Source organism: Carlito syrichta, unplaced genomic scaffold, assembly GCF_000164805.1.
Source record: "Carlito syrichta isolate Samal-C Ts95f unplaced genomic scaffold, Tarsius_syrichta-2.0.1 Scaffold274380, whole genome shotgun sequence".
Taxonomy (NCBI): domain Eukaryota; kingdom Metazoa; phylum Chordata; class Mammalia; order Primates; family Tarsiidae; genus Carlito; species Carlito syrichta.
Window position 1 is genome coordinate 83,994 of NW_007218476.1, and position 20,351 is coordinate 104,344.

The 20,351-nt window shown below is 42.4% G+C and overlaps 1 protein-coding gene across 2 annotated transcripts in view; it reads right to left on the minus strand.

The window, feature by feature from the left end:
- The window catches only part of DLGAP2 (DLG associated protein 2), a 114,743-nt gene that overhangs the window by 75,428 nt on the left and 18,964 nt on the right, over positions 1-20,351 (minus strand). The window lies entirely within an intron of this gene.

The window sequence follows — 20,351 nt, forward strand, 5'->3', positions numbered from 1 at the left end:
CCAAAAGAATGATTGCATTAATGCAATGTTTCATAATAAATAATTTGAGTATTTCATAATATGAATGTAAACAGAGAGTAAAATCTATCATCCTGTTGTGATTTTAGATGATTAAAGTGTTTGATAAATATACATTCATTTGAAACTAAAATAATAGTGTAATTGTGCTACGTTACAGCTCACAAATGGTACCCTAGTCAGTCAGCAGTGTTCACTGAACAGTCAGTGCATGACAATTATTGTGGTATAATTAAAGAAATTAGTGCACATGGCCCTTCCGTTTGAGGAGGTCATAATTTAATCAGGAAGTAGAACAAACATGGAAGATAAAAAATAACTATAACTACACTAAGTGGAACTACTGCAAAATGACAAATGGAAAATTCTCACAATGGAAAATTTTCAACAGTTAGAAATCTCCGATAATGACATGGGAACCCTGGGGAGTAAATCTGTGGCTGAAAAGCCCTTGACTGGACTGGAAGAATGTTGGTTCCAGCTTACACCTTGATGGGGTTTTGAGGCTGCTGTACAAATCTTTATGAGACAAATCACATTCACACCTCAGGGAGGCCTTTCTTAAGTGGAAAAATAGGGGTAAATTAGGGGAGACATGATCTGGAAGAGGAAAGAGAAGTGCATTTTGGGACAATCATCAATGCCTAAGGATTTGAAAAAGGACTGAAAGAACAGTGTGTGAAGACTTCTCAGAGTTTTTCAGATTAGAGATTTTTACTGAATATAATCAACCTTAGTGCAGTAAGAAACAGCCGATGAAAGAGAATTTTGTGGAGAATCTCGATAAATATGAACTGGACTAAGCTGGTACTGGGAAGTAACAGAGAGCTATGACCAGGACACAGGAGCCATTAGTGAGTTGGGCTGCTATGTGTCAAAAGCCATCATAGCTGGATGCAAGTGTCCGGGGCCCAGGCAAGAGCTATGGCTAATAAGTATGGACACGGGTAGATATGCAGTGTCCAGGCTCATAGCAGAGTCAGGTACCAGGGGGGAGAGAGCCAGAGGACCATCTGGGGAAAAGTACCTAGTCAGGTATCAAGGGTCAAGGACAGAGATAGAGGACTATCTGGGGGAAAGTGCTCAGATTCCCAAAGCCCACGTGCATGCCACCTTCCTCTATCCCTTTCCTTCTCCATCTACCCATCCAGGTGGGAGAAATCTCTGTGGGAACCTTTGGCTTTGACTGTTATCCTTCTCTGGGCATTTCCACCTCAGATCACAACTTTCTAGCTTGTGTTAGCATTATTTATGTAAGAGCAAAAGCAAAGCTCCAGAATCAACAACAAATGTTTACAGAGGGAATAAACAGTTTTCCTTCTTTGAGGCTGGGCGAGCATCTCTTGCTGATGACCCAGGAAGCCCCTGGGAGTGACGCAGGATCACAGAGAGATAGAAGGTGGAGGGCACACCCACCTCTTGGTACAGCGATCATACACATACTTCCCGTAGGTCAACACATGCAAAAAGTATCCGGCTTGGAGTCGTTTTACCCATAGTGATTCCCAAACAAAGATGCCTGCAGTGCAGGATCTAAAGAGGCTATGAACTAAAGAGGCTCTAAAGAGTGAGCCACAGAAATGGTAGTGGGAAGAGGGGTGTTAGGTAGAAAAGGGAAACTGAGCCGACCTTCCCATGTTAAAAAAGGAACGGTGATGAAGACCACATCGGAATGCTTAAAAGAACTGAAAAATATCCAAATGGCTGGCTGTAAGAGAAGTAGTGACTACCCACCAAGGGGGTGCTTGTACCTTGCTCAGTCAAGTAACAGCCTTCTTTCTTCTCCTTCCACCCCAACAGTGAAGGAGTCAGCATTAGGAGGAAAGAAGAGAAACCATGTGTGTTAGTAGATCCCCATGGCTGCCCTGATCTCTCTTCCCCTAAAAGTCCTTAGAGCTGCCTGTTTAACCTTTACAGAGGGAATGGAAGAAAAGAGTTTTGAAATAGAGAAGAGATTGAGGTTTAAAAGGAATTAAGGTTGTCTGGATGGTGTTAAGTGCCTCTGTCTTCATGGGCTCAACTCAAGAGAGTTTTAGCTTGTCCAGTTCTGCTGATATAGGGATGGGGATAGGTCCCAAGTACAGGAGGGCAAGCATATATAGAATGTCTTCCTTCAGATTATATCCTAATGTTTTGAGCGTCTTTAATCATCCCAAGAGTGGGACCATATCTCTTTTGCTTGATCCTTCATTACCATTTAAAATGGCTTCTGGATGGCTTAAAGAATGATTTACAGGGATCGAGATATACCAGTTCCTAATAGTGAGTTTGACAGTGAAGACTTCCACCAAGGATGACTCAGGAATATAAAGGGATTGTCTGTTTTAGATCAGAGAGATGGGAAAGAGGGTGTGTCCATCAGTAGGACCCAGGTTCAGAGAGGAGGGATTTTGATTTTTAAATGAAGATGGTAGAATAAGAATCTGGGCAATCAGATTTCTTGGAAGGATAATTATAAACTCAGTTAATTGTGAAATTAAACATTTCTCTTTTGCTTTAGACAGCTGAAGTTATCTATGTTCAAGCTGAATCACAACCAATAACTAAATAAGTTGATTGGAAGATAAATAATTGAGGAAGGGAAATCAGATGTCAGCTGAGTAATCTATAGTTTTCAATAGTCAACAGGCAAAATATTCACAGGAATCCAGTTAGAAAAATATCATTGTATATTCGGCCAAAAATTCCAGCAGAGGAAAACAAACAGCAGATTTAAATAACTTTTGGAAACAATGTTTGATAATACAAACACAGATCAAGTGCTATTTCATACATACTCCATTATCTTGGTTACATGATGAATGCATCTGTTATGGGCTGAATTATTTCCACCACCCCTAAACCAGTCCTAGAAAAGATATATTGTTGTACTTAAACTCAGTACCTCAGAATGTGACCTTATTTGGAAATAGGGTAATGGCAGATATAATTGGTTGAGATGAGCTCATCAGGGTAGGCACCTAATCCAATATGATGGTGCCCTTAGGAGAACAGAAGAGACATAAGAAGGTCACAGGAAGACAGAGGAGAGACTGGAGTGATGTGGCCACAAGTCACAAAAGCAGGGAGAGGCAAGGAAGACTCTCCCCTGGAGACAAGGAGGGAGCTGGGCTCTGCGACGCCTTGATTTTGGACTTCTGTAATCCAGAACTACAAGAGAACGAACTTCTGTTGTTTTAAGCCATCCTGTTTGTGGTCCTTGATTACGGCAGCCCCAGGAGACTAGTATAGCCTACTCCCAAATATAGATGGCAACTGTAAAATGGGGGTGACCTAAGAAAACTTTGATTTTAGCAATATTCACATACTTATTACTTACTTTCCATGAAGGAAAAAAGGTTTCCCTGGTATGAACAGCAAACCCCACTACTCCCTGTGACCTGTATCTATCTCTAAGCATGTATCTTTTTCTTACAGTATGTCTTCTTTAAAATGGGCCCTGGAGGCACAAACTATGGCAGTATTGCTGGAAATAAACTTCACTTCTATGGCTTCTTTCTTTCTTCTCTCTCTCTTCTCTCTCTCTCTCTCTCTCTCTCTCTCTCTCTCTCTCTCTGTTTCTTGTCAGGAATTCACTATGTTGCCCTGGCTGGAGCCAGTGGCATGATCACTGGCAGACTTGATGTCCTGGGCTCAGGTGATCCTTCCATCTAAGCCTCCCAGGTAGCTGGGACTATGGGAGCCTACCACCATGCCCAGCTAATTTTTTGACTTTTTTTTTTTTGTAGAGATGAGGTCTCGCTATGTTGTCCAGGCTTGCCTCAAATTCTGGGCTCAAACAATCCTCCCATCTCAGCCTCCCAAAGTGCTAGGATTACAGGAATGAGACACTGCACCCATTCCATTTCCGTGGCCTTAAAATATACATATGAAATTATTATTACATTCACAGCTGAAAAGGATAATAAAGCTGCTGATATTAAATGTATTACTAGGGTAACTACACAACGCAAGGATGATTTGTTTTTAAATGCAGTGCTCTTATTGGAAAAACAGTACTTATAGGTTGTTAGGGGTTTAGAAGACAATGAAACTGATTTTTCAACGTCTTTTCTTATTTTTATTATTATTTTTTGAGTCAGAGTCTTACTCTGTCACCCAGGCTGGAGTGCAGTGGCATGTTCATGCCCACCACAGCCTCTACCTGCTGAACTCAGGTGATCCTTTCACTTCAGCCTTCCAAGTAGCTGGAACTACAGGCATCCTACACTACCATGTCTGGCTAATTAAAAAAAAAATTACTGTAGAGACAAAGTCTCATCAAGTTGCTCAAGCTGGTCTCAAACCCCTGGGCTCAGGCAATTCTCTTACCTCCACCTTCCAAAGTGCTGGGATTATAGGCATGAGCCACCGTGCCTGGCTTATTTTCTATTTTAACACTACATGCACTTCACAGAAAATTTAGATATATTTAAAAGAAAATAAAATTCAACCACAGACCCTCCACCCAGAGATAGCAACTGTTAGGATGATAGTGTCTTCTTGTCGTAGTTTCCTACTGCTGTGTATGATGGCTTTTAAGTGTCAACTTGGCTAGGGCATAGTACAAGGTATTTGGTAGAACACCAAGGTAGATGTTGCTGTGAAGGCATGTTTTTAAAAGATGAGATTAATGTTGAAACTGGGGATGTTAAGTAAAACAAACGTCTTCCATACCGTGGGTGGGTCTCATCAATCTCTTAAAGGTCTCAAGAGAAAAAGCCCGAGTTACCGAAGAGGAAAGAGTTTTGCTTCCAGACTCTTCAGACTCCAGCCGAAATATCAGTTCATCCCGGTCTCCAGCCTGTGGCCCACCCTGCAGATTTCTGGTTTGCACTCCTACAAATGCATGGGTCAATTCCTTATCAATCTCTTTCTCTCCTGTCCCCACACCCTCTACACACACATGCATCCCTGTTGTTCTGTTTCTCTGGAAAACCTGACTAATCCGCTGCATAACAGATGTTCACATATTCAGCAGCTTAAAGCAACACTTACATCGTAGCTCACAGTTCTACAATCCACACATGTGGCACATGTAGCTGGGCTCTGCTCATGGTCTCCCAAGCTGACATCAAGGTGTCAGCCATTCAGAGAATCCACTTCCAGGCTCCTTCCAGAGTTGGCAGAATCCAGTTGCCTACTGGTGGTCAGTCCTGGGAGTCTCTCAGGCCCCTTCCACAAGGATCTTCCATCTTTGAGCCAGTCACATCATGTCACATTCCTCTCCTGCATGGAATACTGGCTTCCCTTTTGTTACCAAATGGAGAAAGCTTTCAACTCTTACTTGATTGTGGTTAGGTCAGGCTCCCCAGGAGAATGTCCACTTGCCATAGACAAGCGAGGTAACACAGCGAGGTAAGGATGTGTATCATGGTCACTGGTTCCACTTACCCCAAAAGGAAGGGATGACAGAAGGGAGAGGACCATTGGGGTCATCTCAAAATCCTGTCCCCACACAACCTGTCCAGTTTTTGTTATGAATATTCCAATGCTGTTGAGCTCTAATTGTATATGGAAATTATTGTCTAAATATAATGATGTAACCATTTTTCTATATAGTCATTCCCTGTATCCAAGGGTTCCACATCCGTGGATTCAACCAACCATGGATAAAAACTGTTTGAAGAAAAAGTATAACAAACACGAACATGTATAGACTTTTCTTTCTTGTCATTATTCCCTAAACAATACAGAGTATACCTGGGGGAACTCAAATCATTCTACAAAAAAGATACCTGCACACACAGGTTTATCGCAGCACTATTCACAATAGCAAAAACATGGAACCACCTGTGCTGCCCATCAAAGGACTGGATTAAAAAACAAACAAACAAACATGTGGTAACTATACACAATGGACTATTGCACAGTCATGAAGAAGGACAAAATTATGAACTTTGCAGTCACTTAGATAGATTTAGAGTCTATAATACTCAGTGATCTATCACAAAGAACTGAGTACCACATGTTCTCACTCATATGTGGACCCTGAACAGTTATCATAATACTATAAGAAAGGGATTGCTGGGAGTGGGAAACTGCCAGGGGGTGGCGGGTGGGGGCTACTTCATGGCATCTGATCTCAAACCAGGTGAAGTGGGGACCCAAATGAGGGCCAAACTACCTGTACAATGGCCAATTATATACCTAACCCTGAATCACACCCCACATCTTTAAAATAAAAACAAACAATACAGTATAACAATGAATTCTATAGAACTTACATTGTATTTCATATACAATAGGTAATCTAGAGCTGCTTTAAAGTAGGCAGGAGGGTGTGTGGAGGTCATATGCAGATGCCATACCATCTTACATCAGGAAGGAGGGGGTTCTGGGACCAACACCCCAGGGTTACCAGAGGTGACAGTACTATAAAAACTTCCTGGTAACCTTTTAAACATTGATGAAAAATATATAAATATACCATTCCCCACATTAATGTGTATTCGGTGTTTCTATTTCTTTACTACAAATAATAGTTAAAAATTGGAAATTCTTCAAAGACTTTCTTTTCTTTCCTTAAACCTTTAATTGAAATCTGACTGTTTCCTTAGGCTCCCACAAGCAGAATTAATGTGTTTTCGAATATATATTGCCAAATTTCTCGGCGAAAGAGATTTTAAAAGCATTTTTATTCACACCAAAAACTAGTTATTTCATAAGCAACTTTGTTCATCAAAAATCTTAGTTTTCAAAACTCTGTGAATATGATTTTTTATAATTTTTCATGAACTGTATTTAGTTTTAGGCGTCCAGTTAATGCTATAACAATGTGTACACTTATTCATTTAATTATTTGATAAATATTTCATTTATATATTCAGTCCTTAATACATACTTTTTTGATGAATAAATAAATGAGTGAATAGACAAGGTACTAACAGATTAGGCATCATACACCAAAGAAGATAATGAATTCAATAGAATACATGTTCTTTACTATTAGGGAGAATTACATATACTATGACTTGTTTGCCAAAACTCACTGCTACTTCGGTTTAGGAATGAGTTTGATTTTATTTAATTGTGGCTTACAGATCATCCTCCTTAGCTATCTTCTGTGGATTCTTCTCATTCAGTATATTCTCCGGAATTGTGAAGGTTAGTCCTTCAACAGCCACTCGATGATGATTCATGAACAGAAAACTGCGCATGTGTTTTTGTAAAAAGAAGTATTCAGGTGATATATCTGTGCTGCTACTGTTAGACACTTTGAAGTCTGTGAAAGCAAAGAGAGTGACTCATGTTTGAGAAATGATTGCTTTGAGCACTCATTGTTGTTCAGATATGGAGAGTTCTTTGTCCGTTATGCTATCAGAACCTACATGAGTCAGTCAGGGTCATAAGATGAACTTACAAGAGGTCTTTGGTGACTGGACAGGTATGCACACATGAGGATTAGAGGAACAGTAGCAAAAATGCACAAAAATTTCCACTGGTGTATTGGAGAGTTAATAAATGCATTTTGTAGCTGTGTTATCATGAATGACTTGGCTTTTTGGAAGATTAAGAGCTCATATAACCAGAAATGAAAACAAATAGGAAAAAATAACATATTTTATTTATGTCTCTAAACCGAACTCCTTACCAAAAGCAGAGGCTGAAAAGAAAAATGTGACCCATATTAAAGAATTTTACACATTAGAAAAATTTGAAAAGGTAATTAAAAGAAAGAAAAATAATTAATAGTGGCTCTATTTTTACTGGGAACCATACCTCTCCTTCATGTCACTCATTCAAACCTTCAGTCAAAGTGGAAATCAAATTTGCTGAATATTTATATAATATACATCATCCATCAATATATGTGCCATGTATCTAAAGATATACTCTTAGGAACATTCATAGCATTAAATACTTTCATTATTAAATAAGCTTCCAGCTGAGGCGTGAATCAACAAAAATATCTCCAAGAAAACCAAAAGAAAATAGTTAGCAACAACAGCCAAAATTAATACTTTAGAGAACAAGAAAATAATTGATAATTGATAAATCAATCCAAGAGCCAGTTCCACTGTCCAATCCTTCTAATGCCCTCCAGCCCCAACCCAGAACACGATTTTCCTCTCCCAAGACCATCCACCTGACGTTGGCAGACCACTTTAGGCAAAGTTACCTTCCTTGAGAAGCCAATTTACAGAAATATTATAAGAACTTTATTTTCTGAAATCAAATAGATTCTACAGATGAATGGGTTGGCAATCAATTTCTTCAAAGGGCCAAATATGTGGCGATACATTAGATTTTCAAGCTTCTCTTCAAAAGTATGATCTCTCTAAAAAGGTATCTTGTCAGCAGAGTCCTTGTCCCTCCCCCTCAGAACGTGACAGAGGTAGGATTAAACTATATATGAATCAAGGGTACAAGGAACCCATTATAACAAAAGCAATTTAGAATAACCTCCATTCTAGTCAGGTTCTTCTTAGCTGTACTGATGAAGACAAGAGATTTAGAGTAAGGCAACTCCCCAAATATTCCCCTATGATGCTGGTGAAAGGAAGGAATATCCTGGCAACAAGCAGGTTGGTGGCTGCACATTCACATAAAAACATTTTCTTTGCAACATTATGTGCAATAACAAAAGCTTAGTGGCAGTTCCCTGATAATCGAGTAATGGATAATAAGTTACATGGTGGTACGTCCATCCATTGATATTTGGGTTAGGATGCACATAATGGCTGTAGGCAGGATTCTGATCCCCATGACCTTCAACCTGCAGTGTTACATCTGTGATCATGTCATGTTACAAGGCAAGAGGGAATGGAGCTTGCAGATGGAACTGAGGTTGCTAACCAGCAGATCCTGAGGAGGGAGAACATCCTGGTGACCCAGGTGGGCCGCTATCATTGCAGGGGCTCTTGAAAGCAGAAGAGGGAGGCTGAGGAGACTGAGATGCAAAGTGGAGATGACAGGAGAGGTCTGGAGAGTAAGCAAAACCTCCACGCCCCTGCCCAGCTGGCTTTGAAGATGCAGGCAGGGACCATGAGCTAATAAGACCTACATGTGGGTCCCTAGAAACTAGGAACTGACCTCAGCTGACAGCAGGGACATGGGGGCCTCGATCCCATAATGGCAACAATTTGATGTGCCAGAAAACCACTTCCAGCACAGAACCCCAGGGAAGGAGTGCAGCCTGCGGATTTTAGCTCAGAGAGATTCACATGGGGACTGGGCTAATAAGACCATTTATCTGATGATAAATGTCTTGTTTTAAGCTGCTAAAATTTATATTTGGTTATGATAGCAATGAAAACAACTAAATTAGTTGAGAGAAGAAAGAAAATTGTACAGTAATATGCATAGTATGATCCCATTTTTGTTGTAAAATATGTATACATCTATACAATTTTATATGCATATGAAAATGTCTGAACAAGGTAAAACTATTGCCAGTGGATACTCCTGGGCATGGGAATGTGAGAAATAGAGTGATATTCTACTTTCCTTAATTAAGCATTGTGTCAGTTTTTTCCAATGAGTACAACTAATTTTGGTAGTGGAAAATGAGTTAATAACTCAGTTAATGGATTGTGTGTTGAGAGTTGGCTACAACCCTTCATGGAGGCCGCCCATGGCTAGGTGGTGAGGGAACAGGGCCCGAACAGACACCTCTAGGGGAATTTCCCAGTGCGTGCGACCTTGCTAAGCTGCATTTCTCATCTGCACCGGCAGTGGCATAGTTGCTTAAGAAAAAAGATGTCATGTTTTGTGGATGATGGGTTTTTAAGTGTGCAGTTACCCATCAAAGGGTTGAGCAGTCAGAAACAGTGTCCCAATGCAGCCCTGCAGGCTGATGGCCCTAATGAGCATTAATTAACAAATGCAGGACAGTGTCCTAGGATCTTCCTTCTTAATTGGTTTTCACAAGAAAGAATGCTAGTTAAAGCAGGCTAAAATCTAGGTATCGAAGCAGAAGACAGAGACACAGAAAGGAATAAGTACAAGGTGAAATTTAAAAATGGGGGTTTTAAATTTGCCTTTCCTTAGTTTTTGATTTGACTTTAAGAAAGTCAAAACAATAGAAAAAATTAGACGAATACTAGATTTAGTGTGCATGTTAAAAAAACAGAAATAAAATCAGGTAAAAAGCTAAGAATTCACTAGAGAAACCAGAGCAATCACTTCTGAGTAGTGTACGTGAGAACCTTATAGAACCCATGAAGTAGATGCCTAGCTAAGGTGGTCAGGCTGAGATGGTCCACTCCTTTCACAGACAGCCCCACAGCAGAGTGAGCTGTGAGCTGCTTCTGTGAAGGGCAGAGCCCCAAGGGACATGTGCCAAGTGGCATTCCAAACCATTGGACCCTTCCCTCCTGTTCAGATGCCTGTACCTTTGACAGGAGACATTGGCAGTGGCCTGGGAACCCAGGGGCTGGTCTTATTAGAGTGCAAATAGCCACTCTGTGTGTGCTGGCAGCAGCCCCAACACAGGCTGGCAATCCGAAACTTCCTCTGCTTCCCTCCAACTGAAATGGAAAATCTGGACATCATCAGCCGGCAGGTGGTAGTGGGAACTGGCAGAGAAACCTCCTTCAAGGAGCACATGGCTTCTTGCTAATTGAAGAACTGCACACTCCAGGTGTGTGGCATTCTCAAGGAATCTGGCGTTGAGTCTCCTTTTGACTAATGCAAGTTTAAGAAGCTGCGCAAATGTGAATCTACTTTACACACATCTTTTAAATGGGTATTTTTCATGTTTAGATTCTAAACATGATTATTTTACCAGTGTCCCCAGTAGCAGTTCATTTATTAAGCTGATGATTAGTGGTCCCTGACTGGTGACTCGTACGACCTTGGTTTTATTCATTCATTCACTGTTTGTGGAGCACATATGAAATGCTACACAGTGAAGTTGCCGTGGGAATGAGAAAGAAGACTGCTCTTGCCTTCAAAGAGTGCACAGACTCTCGGGGAAAGCAAACAGGCATGGAGTGGAGGTAGGCACTGAGTATGGAGGATCTAACTCAAAAGAGCCTTCCTGGAGGAGGCAATCCTGAGTTGGGTATTGAAGGGTGACCAAGAGCATGGGGGTAACTGTGAGTAGCTCAGACAAGCTGGAATGCAAGTTTCAGGTCTGAGGAAGGACGAGGAACGTTTTGTTCCTCACAGGTCATCAGAGGCCAGAGCATGAAGGGCCTGCCATGGGACACAGCTGGCTCCTGCACTGGCTGTGTGGATGGTCAGAAATAAAAGACTGAGGAGAGAGAGGCAGGGCCAAGGATCGTCTGAGAGATGTTAGGAGCTGGGAGGTCTGAAGGAGGTGTTGAGAGCCACATTCAAAATGGAATCTCTCTCACGGCATGGGCACTTAAGAGTGTAAACTAGTACAGCCTCTATGGAAACCAGTATGGCAATTCCTAAAAGATCTAAAACTCAACCTCCCATACGACCCTGTAATCCCCCTACTGGGAATATACCCAGGGGAACTCAAATAACTCTATGAAAAAGATACCTGACCATGCATGTTTATTGCAGCATTATTTATAAAAGCAAAAATATGGAACCAACCGTGCTGCCCACTGAAAGAGGACTGGATAAAAAAATGTGGTACATATACATGATGGAATATTATGCAGCCATAAGGAAGGACAAAATTCTGAACTTCTCGGCAACTTGGATGGATTTAGAGGCTATATTACTGAGTGATCTATCACAGAAACAAAGAACCAAGTATTGCATGTTCTCACTCATAAGCAGATCTTGAAAAACTGTCATTAATACTATAAGAAAGGGATTGGCAGTAGTGGGAAACTGTTAGGGGAGGGTGGGGATGGGATTGGCAGTTGTGGTAAACTACTGGGAGTCGGGGGAGGCACATTCAACAACCAGGGTACCTGCATAATGAACTTTTGTATACCTAACCCTGAATTGTACTCCACATATTTAAAATTAAAAATTAAAAAAAAAAAAACAAACCTAAAAAAACAAAATGGAATCTCAACACGGGAAACACAGAAAGTCAGGATTGTTGGAGTCAGACGTGTGGAAAGTTGTTTGGAGGGATCTGTAACCTTTCCAGGCCTGGGAATCTGACCTTTCCCATCAGTGGACACATGGCTGAGATACTGTGGCCAGGGTACTGGAACAGGTGTGGCAAGCTCTTTGCTTGTTTGTTTTTGTTTTATTTTTCTTTTGAGACTGAGATGCTGTCTATTACCACGCAGTATTTTAGAGAACATAGCAAGGCATGAGTGTAAGTGCTTAAATATGTCATTCGGATGCATATTAAATGATTAATGAGAGGACTTATTTTTTTTCTTAGTATCACAGTGAAAAGACAGGACAGTTTTCGACAGAATAATCCTGGCCCTGCTCCAAGAGGTGGAGCATTTTGCAGCAGAATCCCTGCAGCCTTCACAGAAGGAGTGTTATGTTCTCTGGTTCAAAAGGAGGACTGATCACACCAATTAGACCCAAGCTACTACCAGTCCTTTAGCTGGGCAGAGTCAAAAAGAACTGCTGACACAGGTCACCTTATAGGACAGCACAGTGAGTGAGGCGCACAGACTCTCCCAGGGTTTTAGTGTGCCATTATAATAACTTGATGATTAAGACCTCTACCTATACTTGTCAAATTAAAGTATAATGACTAAGTTTGTCTTGCCATTATATTCACACTCTTGAATACTGGTCATGTCCGTGGAAGTTGTTTGTGCAGACCAAGAGGAAAATGCAACCTTAATGGAGATCAGCAAACATTCATTCTTACTTTCATCATTTGAATTACTCTGCATCTTAAAAGATGTTGTTAATCAGCTCCTGCTGGGGAAGTTCTGTGGTGCAAAGAAGGGAAGAATACTCAGTGCCCCGTTAAACCCAATTATTTCCATTTATGTTTTAATGACAATTTACAATTACCAATGTTGATTAAAACAATTTGGGGGCACAGAATAGACTCTAGAATAAAGATGGTCTATTTGTGTAATTTACTGGCAAACGTCGGATTAAGTTGATTTAGATGCTCTCCATGCCTCGCCTCCAGTGCCTCCTCGGAGGTGTCTATGAGACCTGTGAGGACAAGGGAAGGCTGAGGATGAAGGCCAGTTCTGACACCGAGCACTGGTCTATTTCCCACTCATGGTCACTCTTGTGGGGATCCAGGCCTTGGAGCCGCCTCTGGTTCCCACAGGTCTGCTTATCCTGTGGTGTCTGTTGTCACCCTGTACTACCACCACCACTCCCTCCACTCCTGCTGCAGGGACACCGGGCCACAGCTCAGCATGGTGTCTCTCCCCACTGAAATCCCCACTGATTTCTAGTGAAAAGTCTTTCACCTCATTACTTACTTATTTTAACAAATTTTTCATTGTAAGCTGACACATTACAGTTGTATATATTTATGGAATACAATGCGTGTGATGAGTTTTACAATATAAAATGATTAAACCAAGCTAATTAACACATCTATCACCTCAAATATTTAACATTTTCTGTAATGAGAAACATTAGAAATGTACTCTTAATGATATCAAAGTGAGTTCAATTATTAACTACATTCAGCATGCTGTGCTACTGATCTTAAAAAAAAAAACATCCTCCCTGGTAACTGAGGCTCTGTGTCCTCCACTGTCACCCTCCCATTCCCTGCCCTCCAGTTTTTGTAATCCCTATTCCACTCATCTTTTATGAGTCCAGTCGTTTTAGGTTCCACATGGAAATGAGAACATGTGGCACCTGTCTTTCTGTGTGTGGCTTATTTCACTTTGCACAATGTCTTCCAGCTGTACCCACGTTGCCTGCCTTCCCACCATCTCTGCCAGCACTACTCATGCAGGCAAGCCAGGGGCAGTCTAAGTTTCATCAAGGGATGAATGGGTGAACAAAATGTCCCGGTTCCCTGACCTACAGCTCTTTCATTACTTGGAATGAAAGGGGTTCTCTCTATCTGGGACACATTCAAATATCTGCATTTCTAAGTGTAGCCGGTGACTATGCATACTTCCAAAAATGCTCTTTTTGGCTCATTTCCTCAGTTAGTTTAGTTTGAAAATTGATTTCTGAATGAGTCGATCCCATGGTACAGGTGCAGACACACATAATTCCCAAGAGGCTGGAATGGAGGAGAGGGAGAAATGAGTCCATTGACTGGCTATCCGCGTACAGGGCAATACTCTTCAGCCTTAAAAAGGAGCAAATTCTATCATTTGGGTTTATTTTCTGTATTGCTCAATAGTCACTTGTGATGCATTATTACCTAGCATTGCATATTGCATTTCTTCCTCTCCCTCCCCCCCCATAAGTAGGTGTGTTAGAAGACACTCAGTTACTAGCAGGAAGTGGAGCAGTGGGGATTCCAAATACAATTCTTAGGTGAATAAACATCTTCCAAAGAGATTTATTTAGGTATTTTCTTTCTTTTCTTTTTTTTGGGTCAGAGTCTCACTCTGTTGCTCAGACTGGAGGGCAGTGGCATGCTCATGGCCACCGCGGTCTCGACCGGCTGGGTTCAGGTGATCCTTCCACTTCAGCCTTCCAAGTAGCTGGAACCACAGGAACGTACCACCATGCCTGGCTCATTGTTTTGATTTATTGTAGAGACGAGGTCTTGCCAAGTTCCCCAGGCTGGTCTTGAACCCCTGGGCTCAGGCAGTCCTCTTGCCTCAGCCTCCCAAAGTGCTGGGATTACAGGCTTAAGCCACTGCGCCTGGCAGGTATTTTCTTAATGTTCGCAAAACCTAATGTCAACCATGTATTTATGAATGGTAAGATGACCATCACTATCTATATTAGCAGGTTTCCTCTTTTGAGGCTGGAATTATCAGATTGAATCATACAACATTTCCCTTTTCATAAGTAAGAAATGGTGCATATTGACAGTTTCATGTGTCTCCGTCTTCTGTATCTACTCAGCATAGTAAATCTGGTCACCTCCAGCTATGTGCAAGCTTTTACTAGCCATTACACATGAGTTGGGTCATAATAAAATGGATATGCCAAATAATTATTTAGCAAGTGCAGTTTGAGTGATGTGGAACCTCTGGTAGACAGTGCAGGCGTGTGCCTCCTCACTGAGAGAAGGTTCTGCAGTCTTCCGAGGGGGAAGTCATGTGACTTAGTGACGTGAAATCAACAGGCCTAGAGCTGACTTCCACCAGTTGCATGGCCTCATGCTTGGTCCCAAGACTTGCTGAGACGAAGTTCTTCATCTTTAAAACCTGAGTCACAGTATCTGCTTACAGGGCTGTTTCACACAGATACATGTATAAAAAATAGCACAGAACTGACAGCCAATTGATGATCCTTCTTATCCTTAGTGTTATGAAAAGTCCTCATGCTACGTCCCTCCCCACTCACCCCTATGAGACAGCTAATCCTTCCCTTGAGCTAATGTGATTAGTGTTCAGGTCCACTTATGAGTGAGAACATTTGGTATTCAGTTCTTTGTTTCTGTGATAGATCAGTAAGGATGATGGTCTCCAACTCCAACCAATTTGCTGCATATTTCATGATACTCCAGCGTGTATATGGACCACATTTTCTTTATCCAGACCATTTGTGATGGGCAGTAGGGTTGGTTCCATGTTTCTGCTCGTGAATAGTGCAGATATAAACATGTGTGCAAGTGCCTTTTTGGTAGAAGGATTTATGTTCCTCCAACTCTATTCCTGGGGAATTTTTTAAAAAGTTGTATAGTAAGAAATGTTTGCCAAAATGTTTATTTGCAAATTTCTTGTTTAGCTATTGCATTCATTTATTATTATTTTGGCTTGAAATATTTATTTTATTTTTTTCCCTTCAATTGTTCCTCATGGTAGAAGTATTTGTTTTAAATGTTTATCTATTAATCTTTAATAAATAAAATGACTCCAAAAAAGAAAAATTTTAAAAAAGTCCTCATGACTGTGACAGGTGCCACCACTAGTCCCTCTCCTCGCATTACGCTCTCCCTACACCTGACAACCTGGCAGAGCAGGGCTTGTGATCATTTTTTTATTGTATCTGAGCACTTTGATGAAGTTGATATTTAACATTAAGCAATATTACTATAAAGTACTATTTTCCTCTCTCTCAAAAATGGTGCTTCCCAGAAATCTGGTCCTACTCAGGTGAGATACTCTCCTACCACTGCAGAGTCTGCTGGTCCTCTGGAATGAACCCCCTCAGGGCAAGTGTGACTCCCAGAGAGTCAAGTCCTGAGCTCCTGATACGGGTTAGGGAGCCTGTCTAACATGTGCAGAGAATGTGAAGTTTTACACTTGTAAGTCACTCATGGCACATACGACTTCTCATTCAAAGTCCAGTGCCTCTATTAGATTATAAAGGGGTCAGCAAACTTTTTCTCCAAAGGGCCAGATGTACACGTTTTAAGTTTTGCGGGCTATAGGGTCTCTTTCACAGCTACTCAGCTCGACCTGTGACCCTACTCAGCTCCCTTTGAGGGCTATAGGATCTCTTTCACAGCGACTTCAGTCACAGAAAATGTGAAGATGAAACAGGCTGTGTCCCCATAAAACTTCGGGTTAGGGTTAGGGCTCGGTGAGGGTTGGATCCAGCTGGCTGCCCCTGTTTGCAGCCCCTAGATTAAGAACTCTGTTCTCCTGTGTTATTTGCTGCTGCACTTGGGTACCAGACAGCACACACATGTGATGTCTGATACATATTTGCTGAGCAAATATGCTGTTATTTTTTATGAAAACACTTCCCCAGACTGGTAACCACATAGATAACCAGTCAATGGACTCTCATTTCTCCCTCTCCTCCATTCCAGCCTCTTGGGCATTGCATGTATTGCACCTGCGTCATGGGTTCGACCCATTCAGCAATCAATTTTAAAACTAAACTAACTGAGGAAATGAACCACAGAGAGCGTTTTTGGAAGTATGCATAGTCACCGGCTACACTTGGAAATGCAGATATTTGAATGTGTCCCAGATAGAGAGAAACCCCTTTCATTCCAAGTAATGAATGAACTGTAGGTCAGGGAATAGCAAGCAAAAACAAGGTTGAGGGACCAACAGCATTTGTGATGGCGCTCGGAGTTCATGGGGCTGTAACCCGAGACAAGATTCAGTGCCGTCAACATGACTCTGAAGGCCAGCAGGTCAGGGAGGGTGGCATGTGGACATGCAGGGTGACATCTCTCCAGTGCCTCCTTCCTATTCCCTACTGCTCCAGTCCATCTTAGCAGAAAGCTCAGATCATCTCCTTACTGTCACCTCTGGCCACCCAGCTCATTTCCACAGATGCTATCATGGGTCCAAACAGCAACAGCATCCAATTAAGGCCTCAAAGACGAACCCTGAAGCTTCAACTGTTAAAATCTTTCAAAGGGATTTCCTCCACCCCTCCCAGCTCAGTGTCCCCCTGCTTCCTGGGGACACAGGGGTTGAGAGTGGCACTTGCGGGCTTCTTCCAGCCCAGCCATTTTCTTCCCTTCTCCTCCAATTGCCATATCTGCGCTAGTCTCAGTCACATCCACTCCCTCCACATTGTGGTGTTCCGGGGTGAAGGTCGCTGGGCTTGGGACTGAACTACTTTCAGCTGAAAGCCTCGGCCAGTTGTGTGACCTCCAGCCCTCCTGTCTCTGAGTCATGGTTTTCTACCATATAACGGACATTAAATTCCTAGAGTACACAGTCAAGCCTTCGTGATGTCATTTAAAATGAAAGTAAATTACAGGACTTTGGAATCCATCAAAGGCTAAACAGATTTAAGATGCACTAAGATGCTAATAGGCAGGAATACAACTCGTTGTTATCTCCTGGAAACATAATTTTTTAACAGAAACTTTCAATACATTAGCCTTGAAGAGAGACTCGGGATGGGCTTTGCATGGATCCTGCCGGCTAGTGTATTCTGCCAGGCACGGCACTGTCCAGGCACACCCCATGGCCGCCTTCTCCACCCTGCCCTCTACACTGTGGTGAAAGACTTAGGGGAAAAGAATGACTTGAACACGAACAAATGGAGTTTAGTGTGACACCCTGACATCTGTTGGGTGGGCCCATAGAATGGCAAATTACTGAAGAAATGTTGGGTTATCTCTGTCGAGTAGACAGTGATCAAAAGCAGAGGTGTGCTTGAGTTTAGAATGAGGTGAGTGCAGGCAGCCCGTTTTGGCTATTCCCCCTGCATCTGTAAAGGGCTGTCGGTGGATGAAGTCCCAGCAGGTGTCTCACTTGGACAGAAAAGAGCCGGTCAGTGTCCAGCAATGCTGTCTCGGGGTCTTTGGCTCTGCACCCCTCAGCAGGCTTGCAGAAGGAGTTTTGAATACACAGTATGATGGTAGGGTTTTGCAAACATAAAGTTAGTAGCATCCCTGAATACCGATAGGATTGGCACTGGTACAGAACTCTGGGCTGGCCCCTAAGTTAAGACAGTAATGAGACACGGTCTCTCCCACTAAGGAGGAGGTGTGGTAATACCTTAGGGATAATGCCACCTTGATGGTGGAGAATGAAAAGGAGGAGGAACCTTGTTCACATGAAAATAACCCCATAATTCTTAAACTACCTAAAGCCTGCTCACAGTAAAAATACGGTTTGCTATTTTTTTGTGCTATTTTTTTTTTTGCTTTTTAATGTGATTCATGAAGTGAATCATAAACTTTTAAAAGTTCTGAACCTGGGCAGCTAACCCAGGGGTTCAGAACCCCAGGACTGAGGTGGACAACAGAGCCCCCCAGAATTTCTAAGCACAATGATGCATGTGTGTAGCTTTCCCCAGAAGAGGCATTAGATGATTTGTAATTCTCACATACATTGTTGAGTGCCCCAAATAAAGGTGGGTGAGAACTGACATCCAGTCCCATCCTCTTCTGCTGAGGCAGATGGGTCAGCCGACTTGCCTCTGCCCCCAGCACAGCTCCCCCAGTCCTCCCACACCTCCTAGAAGTAGATGTTGCCTAGTTGTTCCTGGGCTTCCTGACACCTCCTTCCCATAAGTCTATGGGCTTCTATAGGGCAGGACTCTGGCTCTGTCCCCAGAAAGTCTGTTCGCAACCTTTCAGTGACCATCCTCTGTGCAGGCAGAGAGGAGGTAGACAGGCTCAGGATGAACTGACAAACATGGGCCCTGGTCTTAGGTCATTGGCCATCCTCTACGAGGAAGAGTGGAGGCAAACAAGCTCTGGATGGACAGATGGACACAGGTCCTGGTCTCAGGGCACTTCTTTTTTTTGAAAGCAGGATTTATTGAGAGGACAGGAAAGCTCCCACAGTGGGAGGGGACCCAAAGGGGTTGCCCAGGGCACTTCTTGTCTGTCATTCTGACATCATAGTTTTTGAGTTTAAGTGAACTGTACAGTAAAGACATAGTTCAGATTTGCTAAGATTGATAAGATGTGTAAGATTCGGTTGCAGTTCAAAATTCCAAGTTTTCCTCCTGCAAGCTAATGGTGAGAAATTACTGAATTTATTGGAAGAAAGCACAGCATCACTGGCTCATCTCCTGTGCACCAGGCACGGGGAGAGAATGCAGAGAGGCACCCCTGCGCCTGGTGTGCCAGACTGCCGACTGTGTGTCGTGACTAATGACTAAGAACGGCACTGAAGAAACCCTGGCCAGCTGCTTCACCCTGTCCTGTCAGTCATAGGATGGTGGGCAGCCTGTAGCCAAGCAGAGGACACACAGGTGATTTTAAGCATGAACACCCACATGGGTTGGTGGGACTGCTCACCTGCAGCCACTTGACTGTTGAGGGCAGCAATCATATTTTCATGGTTTGTAGGAACAGCTGACTTCCCAAGTAGTTTTGTCTGTTTGTATTTTGGAAATTAGTCAAATTGATTAATGATAACATTTTGGACACATATATAAAGCATCTGGTTTTCTGTTTGTAAAAGGAGTCCACTTCTTTTCTCCTCTACAAAAATCTGTTGCCTAGAAATGCACCTATGAAGTGTAATAAACACAGAAATTCCTTGTGACGATTTTCACTCACGCAGTCACACTACTCCAGGCACACATGCACACACCCAGCATGTGTATGCACATACCCCCACCATGCACACAACCACCACAGGCACATGCCCACCACATGCACACATTCACACATCCACCATATACACACACACATACATGCACACACCTACCACATGCACATATTCACACAAACCAAAACATGCTTGTCCTGGGGACAATTTGAGTGATCTGAAAGCCACTGATGTCTGAAACTGGCTTTAAAATTTGACATAGAAATTGCTGAAGTATATTTCCTTAATTCCTATGCGATAAATAAATAACCAAGGGTCTGATTATTCTTAAAAGACTTGAAAGCAGATGCTTCGGGGGTCTAACATTTTCATCTCCGGAATGTGATCAGAGCTTCTGACAGCTAGCTCAGGGTTACGCCCCTTAGAAGGGAAGAGCTCTGACACAGTGCAGGGATGCTCAGAAGAGTGAGATGA